We start from the raw sequence: 23,735 nt of genomic DNA on the forward strand, positions 1-23,735 counted from the left end.
ACTAATGTCTTATAACTTCTGCAAATAAAGTAACCCACTGCAAGGCATCTGAGGAAGGGCAGCTGGGATATGTGCACTACTCCTCTGAGAAATGCAAAATTGCTATTCTGTAAATGTTAAAAGAAATTCAGAAAACTGAAACGTTTTTCTCAAACAATTAAATTAATACAAATGCTCCCATTTTCTCCTCCACTCAGTAGGCAGCTGAAGCACTTCTGCTGTGAATTTGTCATTTATCCTGACTTCATGCAACATGTCTCCAGCTCTGCAGCATTCATTCCATTGATTCTTATGAGGCTTGAAGATCAGAGGGGTTTGCAGTCTGTGCAGTTACAAATGGGAACAAACCACACTGCGCAGATTGGAGCACACAGGCTGAAGACAATTACATGTGTTTCACAGTTTCTAAAAGGCATCAGTGAGTTAGGGTGATTTCTGTTAATCCTATTTTGTTTGAATTTATCATTCCATTTTGTAAACTGATTTTTGTGTGTTGTGCCAGTCACTTTATAGTGCATTTTTTAGATGTTCTGCAAGTATTAATGAATATTTCAGTAGAGCATAAAACACAAAATGTTTTCACTTTGTCTGCAAGTTTGAAGAAGCATATCAGAAGAGACAGTTAACAAACCTCAGTACAGTGTGCAGCCCCCACCAGGATGAGACACAGCCACACTACACAGCAGATAAGGAGGAAGACTGAGAACCTGCTTCACCAGCTGAACAAAGGTGGGCTCTTAGGAAGACCAGACTGTGCCACCCCAGCATGGAATTGAGCCCGGACAACAGGGTTACTATACTGCAGTGACTCAGCAGTGTGGGAAATAAACAGGACTATGCTCCTATTGGGATGCACCTGCACCACTTTACTTCACCAGGGAAAGTAACAGAGACCATTAAAAGTCTTGAACAGAGGGATGTACTGTATACACGAGGGCAGCAGTGGGAACAGGCACACAAGGTGAGGGTGGATACAGGTCCTGGGAGAAACAGGGCTAAACAACAGCAGACCTATTTAAATCCATGCTTACTGTCTCTCCACACAACTGTTTACATGACCAGGGTCAGCTAGCGGCTAGCTGGCTGACCCTCAGTCCATCCCCCGGCAACGATTCCCAGCCTGCACTGCGGCACATTCTTTACCCAGGTGTGTAGGTGCGAGGGCACCATGATACCAACTGCTTAACATATACTCCACTTACAAACAGTGCCACAGGATCTTTAATGCTCTAGTGGTCAGGACCTCAACATCTCATTGGAACGATGGTACCCCCTATATCACGGTGTTCCCAATCACCTTGTGTGGGTACTGACTGGTTTGGAAGATTTGGACCACAGGAGGAGGAGAAGACAGGAAAAGCGCCCCCTGCTGGTCCACCGACACCACTTACAGCAGCTGCCCACATTTCCTTAGAGGCCTTCCTTCCCAGTACCGACCAGGCCCAGCCTTGCTGAGCTTCCAAGATCGGCCTGCAAAGTGGTAATACTGTATGTCTGCCATAAAACTTGCTTTTGTAGTAGGAAAGCAAGAGAACAAGAGAATTCAAGAAAAAAATGGGCAGAATGCAACAGATTATACATGTAATACCATACCACATATACTACTCAATCAATAGCATGCTTTTATAATTCATGTAATATTGTACAGGAGCTACTGTATAACACCTAGTACTCATTATACAAGCACTGTTCCAGCATTGTGCAATATGACATTGCACAGTCTTAGGTTTATACAGATATCTGAGAACAGCATCAAAGGATTTTCAACCTCTTGCTGGGAATATTACACACATAGTAGCACAAACAACCTTTTCATTTATCCTGATTCTAGGTCCTTCTGACATACTCCTGCCTGTCTCAACACAAAGCACACACTTCTGCGATTGTTCATTTTATCGGGAAGCAGACGCTGAGCTCTGTGTCGCTTTAGCCACAGGATCTGTTGCCGATGCACTCTATCATCTTCAGCGGCTGCTCTCTCTGAAATCCCCAGGAGCCTGGGTCCTTGCTGTGGACTTCTGAGAGATTGGGAGTGTGATTAGTCCCTGTTTGTGCGCAGTTTGTGTCACTCCTGGGCTAGTAAAGACCCTGCTGTTCTGCTGGTTGTTGTCAAGGAGACCCAGCTCCATTCCGAGGCAAATTGCTTTTATTCTGGGGCCTGTAGGTCACTGAACGCAATGTCAAACTCTGTAAACAAGAACCGAGGTGCGGGATCAAATCCAGCACCTAAGACAGCTGCAAAATGATTAATACGAATAAAAACTTTCTGATAGAGAATAAGATATCGAGTGATAGAATGTCCGGAGTGTGGAATTCCTGAGTTAAGGTCTACATTCTGTCATTGATAACACAGCTGCCGTTTATGGAACTTAAGTTTCCCATGTCAAGATCATGGCGGTAGAAACCAGGTTTTAGATTATTGTGAAATAACTGTTTCATTCCAGAAAAAAATTCCACTTACTAATTCAACTGTGGCTATTCACATTTCTCATAATTATCATAATCAGAAATATTTAGCGGGGCATTTATCCGAACTGGAGGGGGCGAGCTACAGTATGCATGGGCAGTTACTGCGGCGGAGCACAGGCTCTGGCGGGTCTAGTTATTCCCTCTGGGTTAACGTTCGGTCCGGATCGTGGGGAAGCCTGCCTCAATGAGCCAGAAGCCTCCCTCGAACAAGCTTTCTGAATGTGAACAGGACTATAGCAGTTCAGATCACTTTATTGGTCATATACAATTTCTTGCATTAGGAAATTGTCTTTTTCGCATACCCCAGCTTGCTCTCCTTGAGACACACAGACAGGGAGAGAAGCTTGGGGGTCAGAGCGTGGGGTCAGCCATCTATGTGGCGCCCCTTGAGCATTTGGGGTTCAAGGCCTTGCTCAGGGGCCCAATGGAGTAGGATTCCTCTGCCAGCCACAGGATACGAATCGGCAACCTTCCAGCCACAGGTGGAGATCCTTCACCACAGAGCCACCCCACCACCAAATATGTTATTTATATGTTTTTAAAGCATTGCAGAAGTCTTGAATGAGCTCTCTGGACATCATGTCATTGCGTGTGTTCTCCATTGCGCACACAGGAGAAGACACATTAGGCAAACAGAAGGCAAAGAAGTGACTGCTTTACCCCCTAGAATGTCACAGTCCTCGAGAAATGAGGTCAGCTGCAGCTCGTGTTCCTCAGAGAGGCCGAGAGCAGCCCCATACAGCACGAGAACAGTAATCTAAGGTCCTGATTTCTGGTTTGTGGAACAGAACCGCAGGGCAGCAGCATCAAAGCTCTAACAAGCATTTCAGAAACACTACAAATGAATAAGAAGCTTCCTGCAGTTTTGTGAGATCCGGTTTATACTACTAGAGAGCATCCTCCTGCCATGAAATTGTCATCTTGAAATCACCAGAGCTATTTTTGTTCTGCCTTTCACAGCGCCTGCACTCGAAGTGTTTGGTTCTAGATTTTGGTTACTGCAGACTATGGCAAGAAGAGGTTTCAAGATCTCTCCCGGACAGAGTGATACAATCCAGAGTGACGTCTATTCGTATAGTGTACGCCTTGTATCACAGAAAGCTTTACAGATGCCAAAACAAAACCAATTTCATGAACAAAGTGCCGTGCAGCGCACACAATACAATGACATTCTTTGAATAATTTGGGTTAACAGCAGTGTCCCTGTCATTGTGAAGCAAGCTAAGGAAGTTTGACACAGCAGGAGAAGAGTATTCCAGGATAAACACAGACATTTAGGCAGCATGATGCCTCTGTCTTGGTCAATAAAATTCTGAAGGATATTTCACATTATAAATTAACTGCAGTTAAATTATCCTAGTCATTTCCAGATTATATCAAATTTATGGATGTATTTTGATCTTTTAGGAGGTATCCTATTAATGCAATGAGATTTGTATTATATTCTTTTATATAAGACTAAAGTCTTCTTGGCGCAATCAGAAAAGTTCAGATTTCCCAGACTGTCTATACTTGTTCGAGACTAAGGGCTTCTGGGATCTGTGTTTATTCTGTAGAAAGAATAGATCTTGAAATAAACTATTGTGTCCTACATTTAGTAACATTTACAACCTTAAAGAAGAGACAAATGATGCACAATTTGTAAACATGCTGTTTAGTTTTTGCAGTCCACACATTGAAGGCCCTGCAACTCTTTTTTTCTCTTTACATCTGTTATATAGAGAAGATAAGATCACTTTATTGGCCATATACAATTTCTTGCATTACGAATTTGTCTTTTCACATACCCCAGCTTGCTCTCCATGAGACACATGGGCACACAGGAACAGAGAAGTTTGGGGTCAGAGTGCAGGGTCAGCCATTTATACAGCACCCCTGGAGGAATTAGGGTTAAGGGTCTTGCTCAGGGGCCCAACGGAGTAGGATTCCTCTGCCAGCCACGGGACTTGAACCAGCAACCTTCCAGCCATAGGCGCAGATTCTTAGCCACAGTGCCACTGGTCTGCCTGTTTTTTTTTTTAAGATCACCTTGACAGTATTATGTTTTGTAATGTATTGTTTTCTATTTTGCACTTACTGAGTATGTTCAAACTTGCTTATATTAAAAATATGTTGTTATTGCTCTTTTAAATTACTATAAGAATTCATGTAAAAATACAGCAATGTCCTAAAAGTACGTATGGCACTGAATTACCAGGAAGGAGGTCACTCAGAAGATAATTTAACAAGCTGTATGTTTGTTATGGGGGATGCTGACCATGACTAATCCTTCTTGGGGTTTCTTTCCTAAGTGTTGAGTACAAAGTCCGTTGGCTATTTGCTAGTGCTGTTACGCTGATACACATGACTGGAAGAACTTCTGTCCTGCAGCACTACTGCCAGGAACTAATATTGTCAACTTGCTTGACAATTGAAAAGCTTGCATATGACATCTGTCCCCACCTCATTTGTATGAAATATCTTGTAGGTCAGAACTTTTAAACCTGAGACTGGGCAGGTGTCATCAATCTAATCTAAATAAGTAATGATTAAATATTAAATACTGTGACCCAGAGAATACATGAAAATCTGATCACTGCTATGTGTTCCTAAGGTCACGATTCTAAGGTGCTTTACCAAACCAGAACAAACGAAAGGGGCTCTTACAATCTTATTAGATTTACAACAAAAAATATATATATATATTTTAAAGGCTGGCCACAATGCTGGATAAAGAACAACTTTAAAAACGGAGAAACTGAGACTGTTTACAGACGTGTTTGTTTCCCCCATGGCCTACGTCAGAATCCTAAGAATATTAAAAGATGCTTCACAATGGAGCTGACCACTGCAGTCTCACACTGAACACACAAACACTTGCGGTAGTGGAGAAGATAACTCTCCACACACAGAAATACAACATCTTTCTCTTTCTTCACTTGAGACCTCATAGAGTCATCTTGCACCACCCAACTTGCTCAGGATTAGGTGTGTGGGAGACACATCCCCCGGCATCCTTTCCCCTTCTGAGAAGGAGGAGCTCCAGCAAGGATTGCTTTCCTATCCTGGTGGCATCTGGCCAGTCCTGAACTGGGATTTGGGATTCCCAGCCACTGGAGCCAATACTGTACCAAATTCCGGGACTAAAAACCAGGAATAGCTGTACACTTTGAATAAAGGCACACTCAGCTGAGGTAGCAGGCTTACACGTAGTCAAAGTGTAAGGGAGTGTTTTTATGTTATTTTTAGACTGTTCTAGATCCTGGGACAAAACACTTTATTAGTCACTTCTAGCACAAGAAATAACTCATCTGATGTTTTTCAAATTTAGCAGGAAACATTGACAACAGTGCCCCATCAACATCTTTCACATCTCTCAATCTGCACGAGAACGACTTTAAGCAGTACCAAATCCCAAGAGCTTCGAGCCTTTCAATAAAGGAAAACTTAAATGTCAGATAACAATAAAACTGCAGACCCCAACTTCCTTTTCAGCAGGTTTGGAGGCGTTTTGTGAGCAAGGATTCTTATCAAGGGCTGCTGGGAATTGCAGTATTGCACAGGCTTGACCGCAAAGCAAGGCGGACGTACAAGGTCAGAGTGTCCTTGATAGAGCACTGCAGCAGGGACGAAGATGCCAGAGCACTTACCTTGCTTCCTGACTGACAGGATAATCTGTCTTCAGAAACAGCAAGAAATAATCCCAGAAAGGAAGGAGCCCTGCGATGCAAGAACAAAGAAATGAACTCTTCAGTGTTGTTTAAAAGCAAAAGTACAAACACACAAGAAACAACAAATCACAGCTGAGCACACCTGGACAGAAAGAAGATCTCTGTAACTTTATACCACCATCAGTTTTTAAACGTACAGAGATGGAAAATGACAACTCTACAGTATAAAACTCTTGATAATTGCATAAACATAAAATCCGAACCTATTTCTTATTTTCTGGTGATTCTGCATGATCTTCTAATTTCATGTATTTACAAAATGACCCCCCCCCCCCATGTTTTTGTAGTGCAAAAAATTGCTTTTTTAATTCAATGATTTCTTAACAGGCTGTATATCTGTTCATCACATTAAGCATTTGATATTTAAAATTTTGCAGATGCGGTAGTTCCCTTTATAGGCATGCATATGCTTGGGAGCAAAGCAACATCCATGAATTACAATTTTAAGCAAGAACTACTTTCATATTGTGGAACATTTTTCTTTACAAAACCATTTATTGACTGTCTTTTGGGTCATTGGTCATACTGAACAGTACACCTTTCACACTGTGCCTCCCTGTGGTGTGACTCCAGCAGTCCGTGTGACTGTGAAAATCAAATCCTACACAAAGCAGCTTACATTAGCACTCATCTATACAACAGAGGCATTTTTCTTTTTGTGAGTGCCTTGCTCAAATGCAGGGCAGCAGCACGTCACCCAGAATTTGAACCCACAATCTCAAGCCCTAAGCGCTGCTGCACACAGCTGCCTGCTGTATCATCCAGATGGTCTGAGTCTGGGATACATCAATTACCTGTGATGACTGTGATTCCTCGGGCTATGGTGCACAATTGGCCAAGAATATCTAGGGGCGCATATGATACAGTATTTGTGCAAGGTATTTCCAGGTCTTTGCACATCAGTAACAATTGTTTTGAACCACATCACTCCTCCAGGCGATGCCCCTGCTCTTTTGAGGGCTGTAGGACTTTCACCAATGACAGCGCATGGGAAGAATTCACACAGGTGCTGCTAGACCTTCAGTGGCGAGTGAGGCTGATTAACAAATAGGCAGAACTAAACTGGGCTGGGCATGAGAAGAAAAGCTGCAGTTGCAAAAAAAAAATCCATTTAAAAATTAGTGTGGACCTATGTTTATTCATATTCTGCCACTTCTGTCAGTTTGACAAAATAATCACGTTTGACGAATCATTGTGCAATTAGAAGGGCCCTAGAGGTTAATTGCCCCTACTTTGTACTGGGCTTCACTTGAAAGGGGAGGCCTCTTTAATTTACAAAGGTTAATGCAATTGATGTGATAAAAGCGTGGCCGTCGAGCCCATCTGCTGCAAGTCCTTCTCTTAAATGACAATTTGTGTCATACTGCTTGTGGCCCAGGGTGGTCACCTGAAGCTTAGCAAAACGATTTCTCACAAACCTGTTAACAAGGCAAACAACGTGCATCTGATTACTATTAAACTCACTACAGAGGTAAAGAGCTGACTGAATTCTGGACAGGGTAGTGAATTATAAGAAAACTCAGTTACTTGTCTAGGGCTTAGGTTCAGGCAGAGCTACAGATGTACAGGTAGCTTTAAACTGTAAATCTAATAACTGAAGATGTATTTATCACAAAAATATAAAAACTCTTTCTCAGACTTTTAATAATGGTATGCTTTGGGACAGCAACCTGTACTGTATGTTAAACAGATATATTCAGCATAAGCCTGATTTCTCTGGCATGGCTTCTGGGAATTATCCAAAAACAAAGGCAAGATCCTTGGGTATTACTAAAGGCAAATAATAACAGTGATAATCTGTTAAAATCGTGTTTCTTTTATTGTTAATACCCCTCTCAGAATATCCCTCTGGATGTATATTTGTTAAAAAGGACATAATTTAGAGAAAACATTATTTTTTGTGAAAAAATCACTATTATTTCCCCCCAGCTGGACAGTGCTCGTGTTATTATTTGTCTTTCTCAGAAAGCAGCCAGTGAACCTTTCAGAAAGAGACAAAACTCTGACAAGCTACAGTAGATGAGCAATAGACAAGTAATGGTTTGTAAACCCAACAGAAATATCTCTAACATTGTAGATTTGGATAATACAGTGTCAATACTGTCAATATGTAAACCAACAAAATATCAATTATTCAGAATGGCTACAACAATATGAAGCAAATAAATCAAATACAGAATAAGGCACTTCCACAATTTCCAGGCTTATCAAATTAAAGGATACTAACTCCCAAAGTTATAAAATGAAAAAAAAAAGCATTTGAACTACCTGCAGGAACTCTTAAAACAACAATCATGAAAGATTAATGTGACACATTCAATGTTCACAGTGTTGCTACTTTGTTAGCAACATGTCTGAAGCAGGTGGCTCTTGGAGCCAGAACACAATCTGTTTCATACATCTACAGTTCTTCACACGTGAAGGGCGCTTTTGTAGGAGTCTGCCTCTGAGTGCTGAGTTTCTCAGTCCAGCTGTTTTAAGAAGTCTCTTTAAATCCTCACCTGCATTAGACCCAGAAAAGTGTTAAACTGATGGAATTAAGCCAATAATTACAGTAGCTCAACTATGTCACCAACAGATGATGTGAGAAAGAGATGACTGTGAGGCCATGCAGCACCAGAACTGTCTGAGTGACACTAAAGTTAATGAAAACATCTAAATTCTGAAACATCCCAGAATCCTTGAAACAATGAAAAAACATGGTTCCTGCTATTGGCTTATTACAGAAAAGGATTTGAGTGAATAAGATAAAAGGATGTCATTTTCGTAAAATGAAGTTGTCAACCAGCTGCATTAGGCTGTTAAGGGAGCACCTCACACTGTGACAGACAAAACAAGCTTTTAACCTATGACTCGAACCCTCACAGAGACAACTATGGGCTGTCGGTTTTTCAGTGGACAGCACACCTGCCTCTGATGGGCTCTCTCCACATTGAGCAGCGGAGAGCCAGCGCCATGAGTCATGCATCGAGTCTAGCACAGATGTCATCAGACAGGAGTGCGATACAATTCATTCACAGCTATTACAGAAGGTTATGAATCAGAGCACACCAGCCTCCAAATAAACCATCCCAAATAAAAGATACCAATGAATTATGGGCATTCAAAAAGCGGCCATGAGCTTTCTTTATCGAATCAGCCCTGTTGTTTTTTCCTTATATGCCAAACAAGAGGAAGGGATACTAACTTAACCTGGAGAGCAATATCTCTGAGGACATAATTAAATGAGACCCATGTCAGAGAGAACTGTAGGGTGTTTTAGCAATACTGCAATCCAAAAAACTTCAATGTATATTGTTTTCTTCTTGACAAATATTCTATGCATTAGAACCTAGGAAACATAATCTTGACTTTTGTTGCCTCTCAGGACAGATGAGAATAACAGTCACTGACATTTTCAAACCTTCAATACAGTGGTAGTGTTTGCTGTAGACACAGAGGGAGTATTGCATACTGTAAAAATCAGACACTGAAAGGGAAGAATCTATCTAAAGAAGAAAGATGAAGGAAATTTCTACATTGTAGAAAACAAAGGCTGATGAAGAATGATAGGATAGTAACAGAGAATCTAATTGTGTCTAAATCAAATGGCAGTGAGTTCGGGGTGATCACGGGAGTTTTTAAAATATAGGGCAGACAAAATATGGTGCAAGTGAGTCAGTTTACTAAAGTGCTCTTGTGCAAGGAAAGTATCTACGAGAGAGAATAACAAAACAATCAGCAAAATAACAAACTGCAGATTCACCCAGGAATTTTCCTACTAGCAGCTTTCAAAAACAGGCCTAGAACTACCCAGTTTGTGTAACCACACACAGACACAGTTACAGCACAGCAATGAAGACAAAACTAGAGAGCCACACCTGGAGTGCCAGATTAAATACCTTAAACTCACCCCCGGCTCCTCTTAATGGATGGCTGTGGAGAGACAGGTCTCTCCCCTCACAAAAAATGGAACAAAACACTACAATGGATGGACAATGGACAAATACAAACAACCATGACATAGATCAACACACCTATTGACAATAATATCCAAAGATACTGTACAGACAGTATAAGCAGTCATTATCTTTGTTGGAATAAAAAGTAAATCATGAGACCTTATGAAAGAGTTGAACAAAAGTCATGCAATGAAGGCATGAAACAGCGCTTTATCTCAGTAATTTCTTCCCTCCTCTAAGAAAGAGAAGAAAACAGTATTCCATGGGGTCTGTGCACTCCAGGTCATCAGAGCTGTGAGTGGAGTAAACACAGTCTGAGGGGGTCAGAATTTTCAAGTTTTCATCAGCGTGATCAGTGTTCTGGTCTTAACAGTCCACACAGTTCTTTGGCTGTCAAACGTACTAATTACTAATTAATTGTTATATTAATAATTAACAGTACAAAATGTCAAAACTGCACAGTGAATGCAAAAAAGACGTTCAGTTTTTCCTTTTTAAATACCTTAGTCAAGGCTTTTTTAAGTTTCTTTATTAACCTATTAGGGAAAATTACAATATGTAACCCCAAATAGATTTCTCCAGATTGTGTCAATGTTTAAAATGGTTTGTTGCTGTTATTTTTACTGTTGGGACAAAAAAACACACCAACACTAGGCTTCATGCCACATCCTTTCCTTTGTCCTAAATGTTTACCTGGACTTCTGTACTGTACTGGCCTGCAAGGGTTCATTCAGTCATTTTGTCAATAGAATCTGCAGTATTATGTACTGTGTGAATTCCTAAAGCAAAAATGTTGGTTTGTAGATTACTGTAGATGCATCTACTGTATTGTGAGATACCATGGAGGAGACACATGAATTAGGTGCTGGCTTCACCGACAGTGCTGGAGCTCCCTAACTGATGAAGATATCCCTGCTTGTATCTCAATGTGCGTCTCAATGGCAGGTGCCACGGACCTGCTGTCACACAGAGAGCGCTGCGCAGTTGGAGGCACCGTTCCGCAGTGCTGCCAGGTCACGCGGATCGCCTGCTGTTGGCTGAGCTAGCAAAACATACAACCCCATGGCGGCATTCCTCCTTCTACATGAGCTGCCTTCACTTAGCGCAGCTGACATGAGCCGAGAGAGAAGTGCTGTAGAGTGCCAGAGATCTGCTCCGCTGGGAGAGCAAAGCCTGCCTGTGGGCTCTCTCCATTATTGAACATTTTCCTGCGCGGGCTCGTGCCAGAGTGTGAGACTATGAGGAGAGCACGAGAACTCTGTCGGCCCTCCATATGCGTGCGGGCTTGGCAGCCAAGATGCGTATCAGCATGTCTGGAAGTGTGTGCATGTACCATACCTTCACGCATGCCAGGCTGGCCAGCAATCTGCAAGTCAGCACACGCCACTCTGCTCGCTGAGGCTAAAGGCCGAGATGTACATTACAGGACACTTTGGGCACAGGACTGAGCCAGTGTCATGTCGTGTTCAGGGCTGGATTGTGGTGTTCATAGGCCCACACTCACTCCAAAAAGTGCAAAAAGAGAGGTAAATGCCAATTGAATTACACCGATTGACATGATGCACTTTACACTATTGTAATGACCAGGGGATTCGCACAGAATGAAGCTCACACACCCCTGATGTGCTGGCAACAACACATTTATGCAATATGTATTATGTCCGTCCGTAAACTCCTCGAAGTAGTTACACACACACACAGGGTAAGGATTAAGGAGGGGTACTTCAGTTTACGGTGAGTTACAAGGACAAAGCAGCAAACACTGACAACTATTTACAATGGCTTCTCATAAGCTGACCTCAAGTCCAGCCCCATGGCCACTGCCCCCAGCCTGCCTTGTGGGCGCATAGCTAAAGGGAGGTGCAGCTGCTAAAGTGACTGGAGCGGGGGCTACACTATTCACTATTCTCACTATACTTCTAGTTTCTAGAACAGCCACTAGATAGCGTACGATTATTGATCTGCAGAACCGAGAGTCGATCGCAAGCATGTTGGTTCAGCTCATTTTTCGAATCCAGCACTGGTCGTGTCCCTCCCTCTGAAATCCAGGCACTGTAAAACCTGTCCTCCTGCATGGCAGAAGACTCAGCCTTTGGCTGTGGCAGAGATCTCCACTGTTGAAGGAGAGGCACTGTGCCTCTGTTAAGGGGCAGGCAGAGCTGCGCTCGTCTCCGACTGAAAGGCTCCTCTGCTTAATTCACATGAAATATTCAGTATTTTTTGTTGGAGAATGGGAAGCAGGATGTGCACTCAAGAGCTTTCCCCTCGTTATCTCTTTTGGTCCTTCGCTTCTGAGTTACTCCAAGTCCTAGTTTATGACATAAGAAGATTAATAGTAGCAGGCAATGATGATAGGGTAAACATGCCAAATGAGAATTTCTCCTAGGTTATTAGAAAAGAAAATGTTATAGAGGACAAGGATGTGTTTGGAACCAGCTTCCCAGAAAGGTGGTTGAGGCAGATCCTGTTTTTGGAAGCAGGGATACTAGAGTGTTTTCATTCTGTCGTTTTTTTTCTTTTGTCTTGGAGTTTGTTTTTACATCATAATTGAAGTTGAATTTGGTCTAGTGATACATTAAAAATGAACACGTTGCTTCTTGTGAAAAGTTCTGGCAGAGAAAGATTCACTGTCTGTGCTAATGCCGTGGATCATTTAAGGAAGCAGGTAATGTAGATGCATATATCTGGCTTTTCTTTCCAGGCAGGAATGCAATAGACAGTGTGACAACTGCGGCTGCTGGTCCCAGATGGGGACCGGTTGGTGGATTGAGCATAAATTTGTTTTACATAGAGCATCAGCCCTGGGTGCCCAACATGACAGCCTCTGGCATACCTGATTCTTCTTCACTCTTGGCACGCTCACAGCCATCCACTTGAAACAGGGAACTTTCTCATTAATGAGTGCATTTGTGAGACAAAAAAGCATAATTCAAACGTTTGTCTGCCTTCAAGACATGAAGAGTATGTACAGTACCAGTCATGAACAGACTCTCAGTGAGGGACTATGTGCTGTTTGTATTCATGAAACAAACTTACATTATCCTCTCTGGCCAGAACCTGTCCCAGATTCCAAAACTACACAAGAAAGGGGACAACAGATAGGATATACAGTACAGTCTCAATCCCTCAATATTCTTACTCTCATCACAGCCTCGGGTGGGACTGTTTCAAACCTTGGTCAGATATGCCAAGATCTGTCCAAATTGCTCTGCCTGTATGTAGAGTTTCCTTATATTGTGGCCAGTGAATGTGTATATCTATGCAAAGAAATATCCTTGACTGCAATGATATACTTGTTTTTGATGTTTACAAATTGAGTACACACAAAGAATGTGGCCATCAAAAACTGACAGGAAAACACAGATCTGTGTTTGTGCCAAACACAAGTTGTATATGAACCTACCCTCTGCTAAATGTCTCAGAACCAGGAATACCACACATGCTATTTCCACAGACACATGCCATCTGATGCTTTTGAATAAGGTTTCCATTTGCATTGCAGTTAATAATAATAATAATTGCTTACACTTATATAGGTGGACACTCTACTCAAAGCCCTTTACAGGTAATGGGGACTCCCCTCCACCACCACCAGTGTGCAGCCCCACCTGGATGAAGCGACGGCAGCCATGGTGCGCCAGAACACTCACCACACATCAGCTATCAGTGGGGAGGAGAGCAGAGGAATGAGCCAATTCAAAGAAAGGGATTATTAGGAGGCCGTGATTGGTAAGGACCAGTGGGAAATTTGGCCAGGATGCCAGGGTTACTCCCATACTATTTTTGAGAAAAACCCTGGGATTTTTAATGACCAGAGAGAATCAGGACCTTGGTTTTACATCTCATCTGAAGGATGGCGCCTGTTTACAGTATAGTGTTCTCATCACTATACTGGGGTATTAGGACCCACATGGACCACAGGGTGAGCACCCCCTGCTGGCCCCACTAACACATCTTCCAGCAGCAGCCTTAGTTTTTCCCCGGAGGTCTCACACCTGCTGAGCTTCAGTGGGTTGCCAGTTCTGAGTTGCAGGGTGATATGGCTGCCGGTATTCCACTCATAACGTAGCCCCAGTTGAAACCACAGAGGTAAAAATATAGCATTTTGCTCCTGTCAGTTAGAACCTGTTCTTATAAAATGTTATGGATGTAGCATGAAATCAGATCTCCAGTTTGCTGTGGGATACCAAGGGCAAAGCAGTGCAAAGGCTGTGTCATGATATAATGACAGTAAATCAGTAAAGCATGGGTGTGGTACACTGCAGTAAAGGAAATGTAAGGTGTATCACACTTAAGCATGAGACTGATCATGGGAAACCACAGCAGAGCAAAGTGAAGTAGATCTGAGGCAATGAAAATGAAATGAGTTTACCACAGCAAAGTTTATTTAGGAGGTGCAATGCTCTGAAAGCTGAACCAGAATAAATGCAAACTGCAATACTGTGGAGTCATGTAGGGCTGTTGACTGCTGTGTAACAAAAAGTCCTTCACTGGTGGTGAGACACACTGGTCCCTGATCATGCTGGTCTGTGCTGTCTTTCAGAGTCTCTAAAGAAGCACACCACAGAAAATGTTTGCTTTTCCAAATTCTTCAGTGGCAACTTCAGTTAGACATGGTGCACACTGCTCTTTCCTGCCAAGAGGAAAGCATGCTTCAAATCTGGAGAGTAATTTTGGGGCATAGGCTCGAAACAGTGGAGTATAAATAATGCAAGGTCACGGTCTCTTTTGCAAGGCCTGCAGCCTGGCGGCCCAGGCCGATGTTTTATTAATCAACGTCAGGGAGGACAAATCAGCATTATGGTGCTTCTTACAGGAGCTGCTGCTGGAGCCTTAATAATGAAAGGCATGGAAATTTTTACCACCTTTAAGACTCTGTCCTTGATCTTCAAAACAATGCTGGGTGCCACCTGAATCAAAGACGAGAGCCATTAATAAAACTTTCAAAAGGACTGAGGCAGATTCAGGCTTCAAAGCTGAAGGAGAGAAGTTCATTACCCAAGATACACGACTGCTGTTTTTTACACAACTAGCTCTGAAGCAGTTACATTGCCTCAGTTTTAGGTTTTGAAAAATAAAACCTTAATTTAAACAATAAAATATTGCTATGTCTTCTTCACACCATGGATGCTGTGTAGCAGTTTCAAGACTCTCTGGCGAATCAGTTAGAAGACTTGTTCTGTTTGCACATAGCAAGTAGGCCATGAAATGGGTTGTAAAGACTTCTGTAGGTTTGTGCAGACTTGTGGCTTTTGTGCTGGAGCCCAGGCAGCACAATAGGCCTCTGTCATGCTGTTAAGATTTTTCCCATTCTCACAGTGAGTGTTAAAGTTTCTGTATGAAGACCAATAAGGAATACATTTATTTTGATATCATCTCCTTGTCATGTTACTTGTAAGACCCAAGGCTGAACTGCTGACTGAAATAGTTTTCAGTCAGAAATGTTCTTTCACATTTTGTCTTCATAACCATCAATTCAGATGTGTTATACAATAATTATTGGCATAAGGCTGAATGTGTAGAGTCAGAGGATTTAGGTGCACTGTATGATGAATTCAGCATGGAAAAAACAATTTGCTTGGACAAGGAAGTCCTGTGTATTAAATGTGTTTGCTTTAAGAGTTGAATGTAATCCACTCTAGATTTGGTTTGTTACGTTGTACAGTATTCTCTGATGACCACTTCAATTTAGAGCTTCTGGTTAATTAGGGTAAAAACAGCTCTCCTCACAACAAGCACACTGAAAGACAGATTACTGGAAGCTGGCAAGGGATCCTGTCCTCTTCAAATGTACAACACTCTGTGTGAGTTTTTCTGATATTCTCTGTGCGGTATTTTTCTCACTTCCTTCTCTTGTAAAAAAAAAAATTGATCTCTGGAGCTCCAGCTTGTGACTAATGACACTTCTACTTCAGTTTCTCCTTCAGCATTCTCTGATCAGAGCTCTTTTTTAATTATTTTTCATTTATTAATAACAAAACAGCTGAAATGTTGATGATGAACATCTGGTGCACCTCTGTTATCATCTGGGGCAAGGAGGAGAGAACAAGCTGATGACCAAACACAAAGGAGGAAATGAGACAAAGCAGCTAGACAAGGGTGCCAAGACTCAAGGCAATCGAACTCTGACTGATTTGGAGGGGCTGTGAACAGCAAGCACAACAGAAGGTGATACATGGCGGTATTATCTCACCAGATACAGTATATGTATTATCTCAAACACACTTCTTTACTAAATGCACCCTGGATCTTAAGATAGTGCATTACAAAATGTAGCTAACCTCCCAAAGCACAAAACCCTGCACTCTCACCCTGCATCACTTTCTATCTACTGTATGTGTGTATTCGTGTTTCCTGGGGTCCTGGTAATGTGTCTTGAGAGAGCTTGGTGGCTAGATAGCTGTGGGAAACATATTGTCTCAGCAGTTACTGGCTCAGAAAGAGCACAGCCTGATTCACTGAACAGCTACACACACACTTTATGGGCATGCCTGCTCTCATCTCGTTTCTAGTCAACAAGAGTCTTATATTCTGTCAAAAAACATGGAACAGAAGTAATACAGTGCATTAAAAACAGGCTATAGTATTCTGTACCAGTCACAATGACTAAGTAACCAACTCCTCTAGATGATGCATCTTGCATCAGTCAAGGCAATGAAATTACAAAATAACTACTCAAAATAGGTCTGGCAAAAATACTATTCTTTCTCTCTTTCGCTCTATCTCATCTACAGTATCTGTTTTCTGTATCTATCTCGTCCCCTTCTATGGGGAAGGGAAGAATGTTAAGGAGGGTGTGTTTCCAGCAATGTGACCTTGGGAAAACACCAGAGCCTCCAGCAAGTGTCAGGGTGACAATGGTTGGTGGATTGTAGGCTGCAGTTGGAGGACAGTCTGACAACTCAGGGGAGAGCTGGCACAAGGATTTGTCAGCAGGACTTCTCTGATTTGCCATAAATTGCAGGACATCTTATTGGAGGATTACCTTCCTCGAAACCACCCACCCAGAGAGAAACTAGATGTCCTTTCGGATCAGTGATCCTGCTGGCAAAAATAAAAGCTCCTTCTGTTACAGCTCATTAAGGGAACCAGGGCTTATCCATCACATATAAAGCCCCTTTTCCCAAACAGCAGGAACCTAGGATTTTTTTTGACGACACATAATTCTCACCCTGTGCCGAAATTTTCAGCTTGCACTTAAAGGAAGATTAAAATCTTAATGTGATGTCACACACAGGACTGGTGAGGACAAGTAACGAAATCATAATCTTTCAGATGTTAATCTGTCATTTATATGACACCGTGAATTTCTGCACAGAGATGAAAGGAGGGGGTAGGATTAACTGTAAATAATTTGAATGAGCAGTGTGAAGCTATTGTAGTAGGTGGACTGCACGCTAATTGACTTCCTGAATGGAAACCTCCAGGGAGAGCTCATCTGCAAATGGAGTCAGCTGGTTGAGCACCTTGAGTCTAAAACCCATGGGCTTGAGACGCAGCTTGCAACTACAATGGTTTAGCAGAATAACTAGGAGGGGAGAGTTTGATGTAGCTGTGTGACCACAAGCCACAATGACAGGGAGGGTCATGCCCACTGCAAAGAAGTTTCGTCTCCAGAGACGGCGGCTACTTGTAGACCTAACTGGAGATAGGTCTGGGCACTGACAAATTACAAACAAATGTATGGTTTGGTCTTGCTTCGCCTAGTAAAGAGGTGCAGTGATATTGGGGGACTCGTTATGAGCCCTATTGATAGTGCACTGTGAGATAGGATTCTTGTACAGCGTGATGTATGCCAGGTTGCAGATTTCCCTCAGTAAGTGAACAGGCTCCTGGCCAGAGATGATGTGGATCTAGTTGACACAATCACTTTTGGAACAAATGACATAGAAAAAGGTCGACAGACAATTGTTCGAGACAAATGAAGAATTTAGTTTGTAATTCCGAACTGTACAATGATCTTCCCAGGAAATCTATTCTTGCTACATGCAGGCCCGGGGAGGCAGGAGGAAAACTGGATTGGAGAAGAAGGGCGTAGGTTTTTGGTGCTTTAGGGTTCTTCTGGGAAAAATGGTACAATGCAGGTTGGAACCAGAAAGACACTACATACTTTACATATGGAAGGAGACACACCTCATCCATCACTGGTTAGCAGCAGCTGTTGTGTTCTGGCTGTCCCACATTATACAGTAGCAGATCAGGGAGAGAAGAAATGACTTTACCAATTGAATTAAGAGGGGGAATTTCAGGCAGGTCACTCTTAGCAATCCTTTATTTTAATTTAAATCTAGGACACCACGGTTGAGTCACCTGCTCTTACAAACAGTGTGATGGGAAATTTTTAACAACCAAGTACTCAGAACCTTAACTTACTATCACCTGAAAGACAGTACTTGAGGAGTATTTAAACAAGGAAACGGGGATACAAGATGCACAAATATGGGATCCATAAAAACCCATGGCAACACTAAAAACAAACCTAAAGTGACATCAAACCTAAAGCAAATCAAAGTCCATTCTCAAATGCTAATGTTCAAACAAAAGAAATATAATGTAAAAAACTTGATGCTACTGCATTAGCAGCTTACTATGATATTAGAGGAATGGGTGAAATAATGAACAGGTATACCTTTTTTTTAAAAAAGCAAGCAAACCAGAAGGGCAGTGGGGTTGTGACTATATATAAAATGTTACAGACTGGGAAGCTAGATTAGAATCTACAGTAATCTACAGTAAACTGATTCATAAGAGATGTGTGCTGCAGATCTAATCAGACCTAATTAAGAAACAGCAGCAAACAGCTTCCTATATACAGTATGAGATGAGAAAGGCATGTTGCAGAGGTGATATTATTAATGGTGGATTTTAACTTCGCACACATAAGCAGAGGTATTGACATGAGAAACACAAAAGCTGAAGCTGACTTGATTGAAATAGTTAATTAATGTTTTTAACTCTCTTTGTAAAGACATTCAACTTGGAAAAGTGTTCTAACAGACCTTGTCTTTTCACACAAAAGGACATAGTAATGGATTAGATAAACCACTTGTTTAAGTAGTGATTTCATGTTCTATATTTTAAACCTCTAAAACCTAATTAAAATTAAGCTTTATAATTTCAAAAAAAGCAGAATATAAAGGAATAAGCCATAACGTGCAAAGAACAGATGGCTACAGATTCAAGTAAAAAAAGGATAATTATACTAAAAAAAACACAATAAAGTCTCAATACAAATGAGTTCCCTAAAACAAAATCAAATCTAGAAAAAATAGTTAAAATGGAGTTATTAACAAAACAGATGTAAGTGAGAGCTCTGCATACCACACAGAAGGGCAAAGACTCAAAAGGAGGAAGAGAACAGAATTAATTTCAGGTGGAAATGAAGAAAAAATGTTGCAATCATCAGGGGAGAGACAGAAAAGAATAGTGGTGATAAAAGAATGCAAAACATTTTATCAGTGAAGAAAATGTAAAAATATGAAGTATGCAGTGTAGAGAAAACCGGTTCAGGGACGCCAAATATGTAATCATAGTGGCTCTCTGAAGGCACCAGTTCTGTAGGGTTTGGGCATTTACTGAGACAATTATTAATTGTAGCAGTAAATCACAAAGTTGATTCTTTTGGTGGCTTTAGAATCCAACCATGCGACATAACTCAAACAACGCGCACACACAGGTACTAATACACGAGGATACATTTATTAATACATAGAATATGCATGAAAAACTAACAGATCTTATCGAGAGGGTTATCAGAATACAAACGTTATATATTCAATCAGTTACAAAGAGTTACACATCAAGAGGAAATACGTTCAGTATATCATTCATTAAGACCGTTTCGTAAAGTGAACTTGGTTACAACTTCTACATTAGATACTCAAACAAGTACATAACTCTTAGGAATTAAATTGATATCAACTGGTTTGGATAACAATTGAATTCTCGAGCTGTAATGCATTGAAGTTGAATACTCATCCAATCTTTGGGGATTCAGATCTCCTGCGGGCACAAAGAGACAGTTGCAGGCCGTTGCTGTCCAATCCGCGCTCTCTGGCTCGGTGCCAGGCTGTGCTGTGCGGCTTGCGACGATGCGCTGCTGATGCTCATTGTTGGCTTTAACTAGCAAAGTTTGTGCACAGGAGAAAAGATGACTGTGAGTCCCAGCAAGTCAGGAAGAGGACCGGTTCGTTCCTGATGAAGAGCTAGTTCTGAATAGTGATTCAGCTTTCCACAGTTCCGACCTGTTCACGAGGCCTGCTGCTGGTTACTCTCTGGCAACCTCCACTCTAGACTCTTAGAACAAAGGAAAGTTCTGGCACTCGGACACACTGGCCGTTCCGTGGTTGTCCGGGCTGAGTCTCAGGATGGTCAGGAGGCGCGCTGCGAGAATGTCCTGCCCTTGGGAGCCTTCTGCTCCTGGGCCGTCCTGCCCTGGAATTCTCCTTTGAATTCCCTTTAGAATTGTTGGATCTGAATCTGAATCTGAATCTGAATCTGAATCTGAATCTCCCAGGCTCTCTGTGTTGCCTGTTTTTACCTGGAGGAACTTCAGCTCATTGATTGGCTGAAAGTTCCATGGGCATCAGAGTCCCACGTGGGTTACTCGGCCCTACCAGTCCCTGATTGGTTGATCAAGGTGAGATATGAGTTACTTAGTCCTGACACTTAGGAATGCAATCCAGATGTCCAACTCGCACTCCCTAGACAGATAGGCACCAATGGATGACCATTGATCATGATAGCCAGGCTTAGCTAAGTGCATCCCCCTTTGGGAGCTGTCCTTGGACCTTAAATCACCTTGCATGAATGGTTTCTCTGTGGCTGCACCACAGAGATGAACAGAGAAATGAGGCCTAATTTGGGAAAGCTCAGAAACACTTAATTCTGCCTTATTATTAAGCCTCACCGCTACATATCCCCCCTTTTTGAAGGCCACGAGGTCCCGAGGCATTGTTGCCTTCAAAACAAAACAGAGTTAAGTGATGTCCCTTGCCATTAGAACATTAATCTTAAATGTCTACATTACTCCTCGAGAATTCATACCGGAACCAGCATTGGATACAAACAGGATGAATAACATCTGGAGTATGTATAAACACGGTAGGAGGCGTTATCTCAGTCTAGGAATTAAACATCAGGAAGTTCAATGTCAATATCTGATACCTCTGTGGTAGATATTTGGGGAGAAGTCACTTCCTTTCTTTTGACATGCTACCTTTGACTCATTCATGCTACCCAGAGTACATCATTCAGAGTACACTGTCAGTCATGATCCAGCTTCCCGGCAGTAGTGTTACAATAACAACAGTTCCTGTTCCCAGCCCCCCGATAAACCACAACACCTGTGTTGGGTATCTGCTAGGGTGATTTGGAGGTTTGTTCCATTAAAGCAAACTAACTACCTGTACCTCTTCAGGGCTTACTGTTTCTTGGATTTCTATCCAATTCCTTAGTGTGGCACCTGAAGGCATCTTAGACCTCAAGTTTGGTCTTATATTGTCTGGTTCCAGACCGTACAGTGTTAAGTTACCATGCTGTACTATGACCTCCTCGGGAACTTACAGGAAAACTATTGGTTAGATAGCTGCATTGTGGTAGCTGTATCATGCCCGTTACAAGTCATAGTGTCAGTTAAATGTGGTGTGCTGACCAGCCATTTACTTCCCACCTGCTCTTCATGGGGTTCATTAACCTCCCTCTGCTCGTTAATAGCTTTACACCCTTCATTGGTGAATCGTTTAGACACAGCCAATGGATAGCTTTGGTAGCCATACCCATCTCAAGATTTGGAACCGAATTCAATCTTGGATTGCCTTCTGGGTGAGCTATGAGCGATGGGGTTAATGTCACACACTCCTCTACTGAGAAGAGTGGAATCAAGTGGGTTGGGATTTGTGCCGTGGTTAGACTGGCTACAGTGGCACTAAACTCCCTTAACAGGTCTTGTGTCAACATTCTGGCCTGTTGCACACAAGCATAAACCCACTGTATAACACCAACAATCATGTCTACTGTTTGGGGAATAAGGTTTAACCCTGTTGCATAGGAAGTTGCCTGTAGGGTTTTCCCTAAGCTTTCCAACTTTTGCTGCTGTTGATACAGTCTGTCACTACCCTCTGGCATCTCTGACACCTGCCTTCTTGGGGCAGTCAGGGTGAGAGTGCCAGTAGCACACAAACCTACCAGAAATAGCAAATGCACAACAGTGGTGGCAGCAATCAGTCCTCCCAAAAGTCTTTTCGGGTGGCTGATCCCAGTCATCTCCTTCTGAGTGACTGTTGCCTTTCTAAGCTGGCGCAGCGTGTACATGGTGTCTTTCTCAGTATGCCATGTGGCATCTTGGGCACCAACCTCCTGGAAATCTGGGGAGATCTGACGCAGCGGCTGATGCTGCTCCTCCGTTTCCAGGGCATCTGCTTTTTCGATTTGTTCATGCCTGTGCTCTAGGAACCCTGCAGGGGGCGGTGCAGCGGTGGAGCATGCCTGACCCTTGGCTGAGTGGTCATCTGGAGCACCTGAGTGATCTGGGATTGTTACCCCATTCTCACTGTTCAGTTCCACCCTGCACACTTCCTGATTGAGGAATCCCTCTATCGGCATGTTTACAATCGTTCGCTGGGCGTGGGTGTAGGACACCTGCTCGCTCCCCCCTTCCCTCGCTAAGGGTTCAGGGAGCTGCCCCAGCAGTGGGATAGCTAGTTCACTGTCTTTGAACTTACTATCACTCACCAGGCCCATGTCAGTGCAGGCGGAGATTCTGACACCTCTCTTTGCGATGTCCTGCACTGGCAGGCGGGTGACTTTACCATCCAGCTCCAGTCTGGCTGAACCACTGTTGGTCAGACTCAGACTGACAGACTGAGCTGGTGGCTGTAAGAAAACCGGCTCGGCTTTCATTCCCTGTCCCTTCTGGGGGACTGGGTGTGTAGGCAACCCTGCCGTTGAGGCAGGAACAATCAGGTCAGTCTCACTCACTACCTGGTAGTTGTGAGAAATAACGTTACCTGACTGCAGGTTCCCTGGGTCACAGCAGAGGGAATCGGCATCTGGGATCAGGTGTGTCCACAGCGCAGTAGTCTCAGCGTCCAGCTGGGCCTCCTGTCTAACCTGTGAATGTTGCACTAGGGGCACCTGGCGGTGGCCATGTGACAGCTGCTCAAGCAGATCCTCACTAATAGAGGACCTCTCAGCGCTAAGGGTGAGGGCTACATCACCAACCTGCTCTCCTGCCATCACTTCCACCACTGCGGGGTGGTGTTCCTGAACCCTCTTGGGTGCCAGGGTGCACAGGGAAAGCTCCTTTTCATCGCCAGGTGGGGAGATCTGCTCCTCTTTAGGGATGTAAAAGGTGTGTGCTTTACCTGGTGGATCAGGCGGCTGCTCGGAGCAGCGCTCCTGTGGCAGGGAGGCTGTTGGGACCTCAGCCGGGACAGGACTTCCCTGTATATCTGGGGAACAAGGAAATATTTTTATTTCTTGTCCAGAGGGAACAGAAGGAATCTCCGCATAGGCTTCTGTGTTCGGTGGGCACTGTGTGAGCACAGTCTGCCTCTTGGCCCCCCTTTCCTTCTTTTCAGAAGGCTTAGGAGCCTTGACCTGTTTCCACACCTTG

At 42.9% G+C, this 23,735-nt stretch overlaps 1 protein-coding gene across 4 annotated transcripts in view; it reads right to left on the reverse strand.

Moving 5' to 3' along the window:
- Nucleotides 1-23,735, reverse strand: part of dlgap4b (discs, large (Drosophila) homolog-associated protein 4b) — a 263,244-nt gene that overhangs the window by 188,614 nt on the left and 50,895 nt on the right. For all 4 annotated transcript variants that reach the window (XM_069179620.1, XM_069179621.1, XM_069179619.1 and 1 more), the window contains exon 2: nt 6,099-6,168. The gene's annotated coding sequence lies outside the window, so the exon portion shown is untranslated. The remainder of the gene's footprint in view (nt 1-6,098; nt 6,169-23,735) is intronic.

Source organism: Lepisosteus oculatus, chromosome 16 (assembly GCF_040954835.1).
Source record: "Lepisosteus oculatus isolate fLepOcu1 chromosome 16, fLepOcu1.hap2, whole genome shotgun sequence".
Lineage (NCBI taxonomy): Eukaryota > Metazoa > Chordata > Actinopteri > Semionotiformes > Lepisosteidae > Lepisosteus > Lepisosteus oculatus.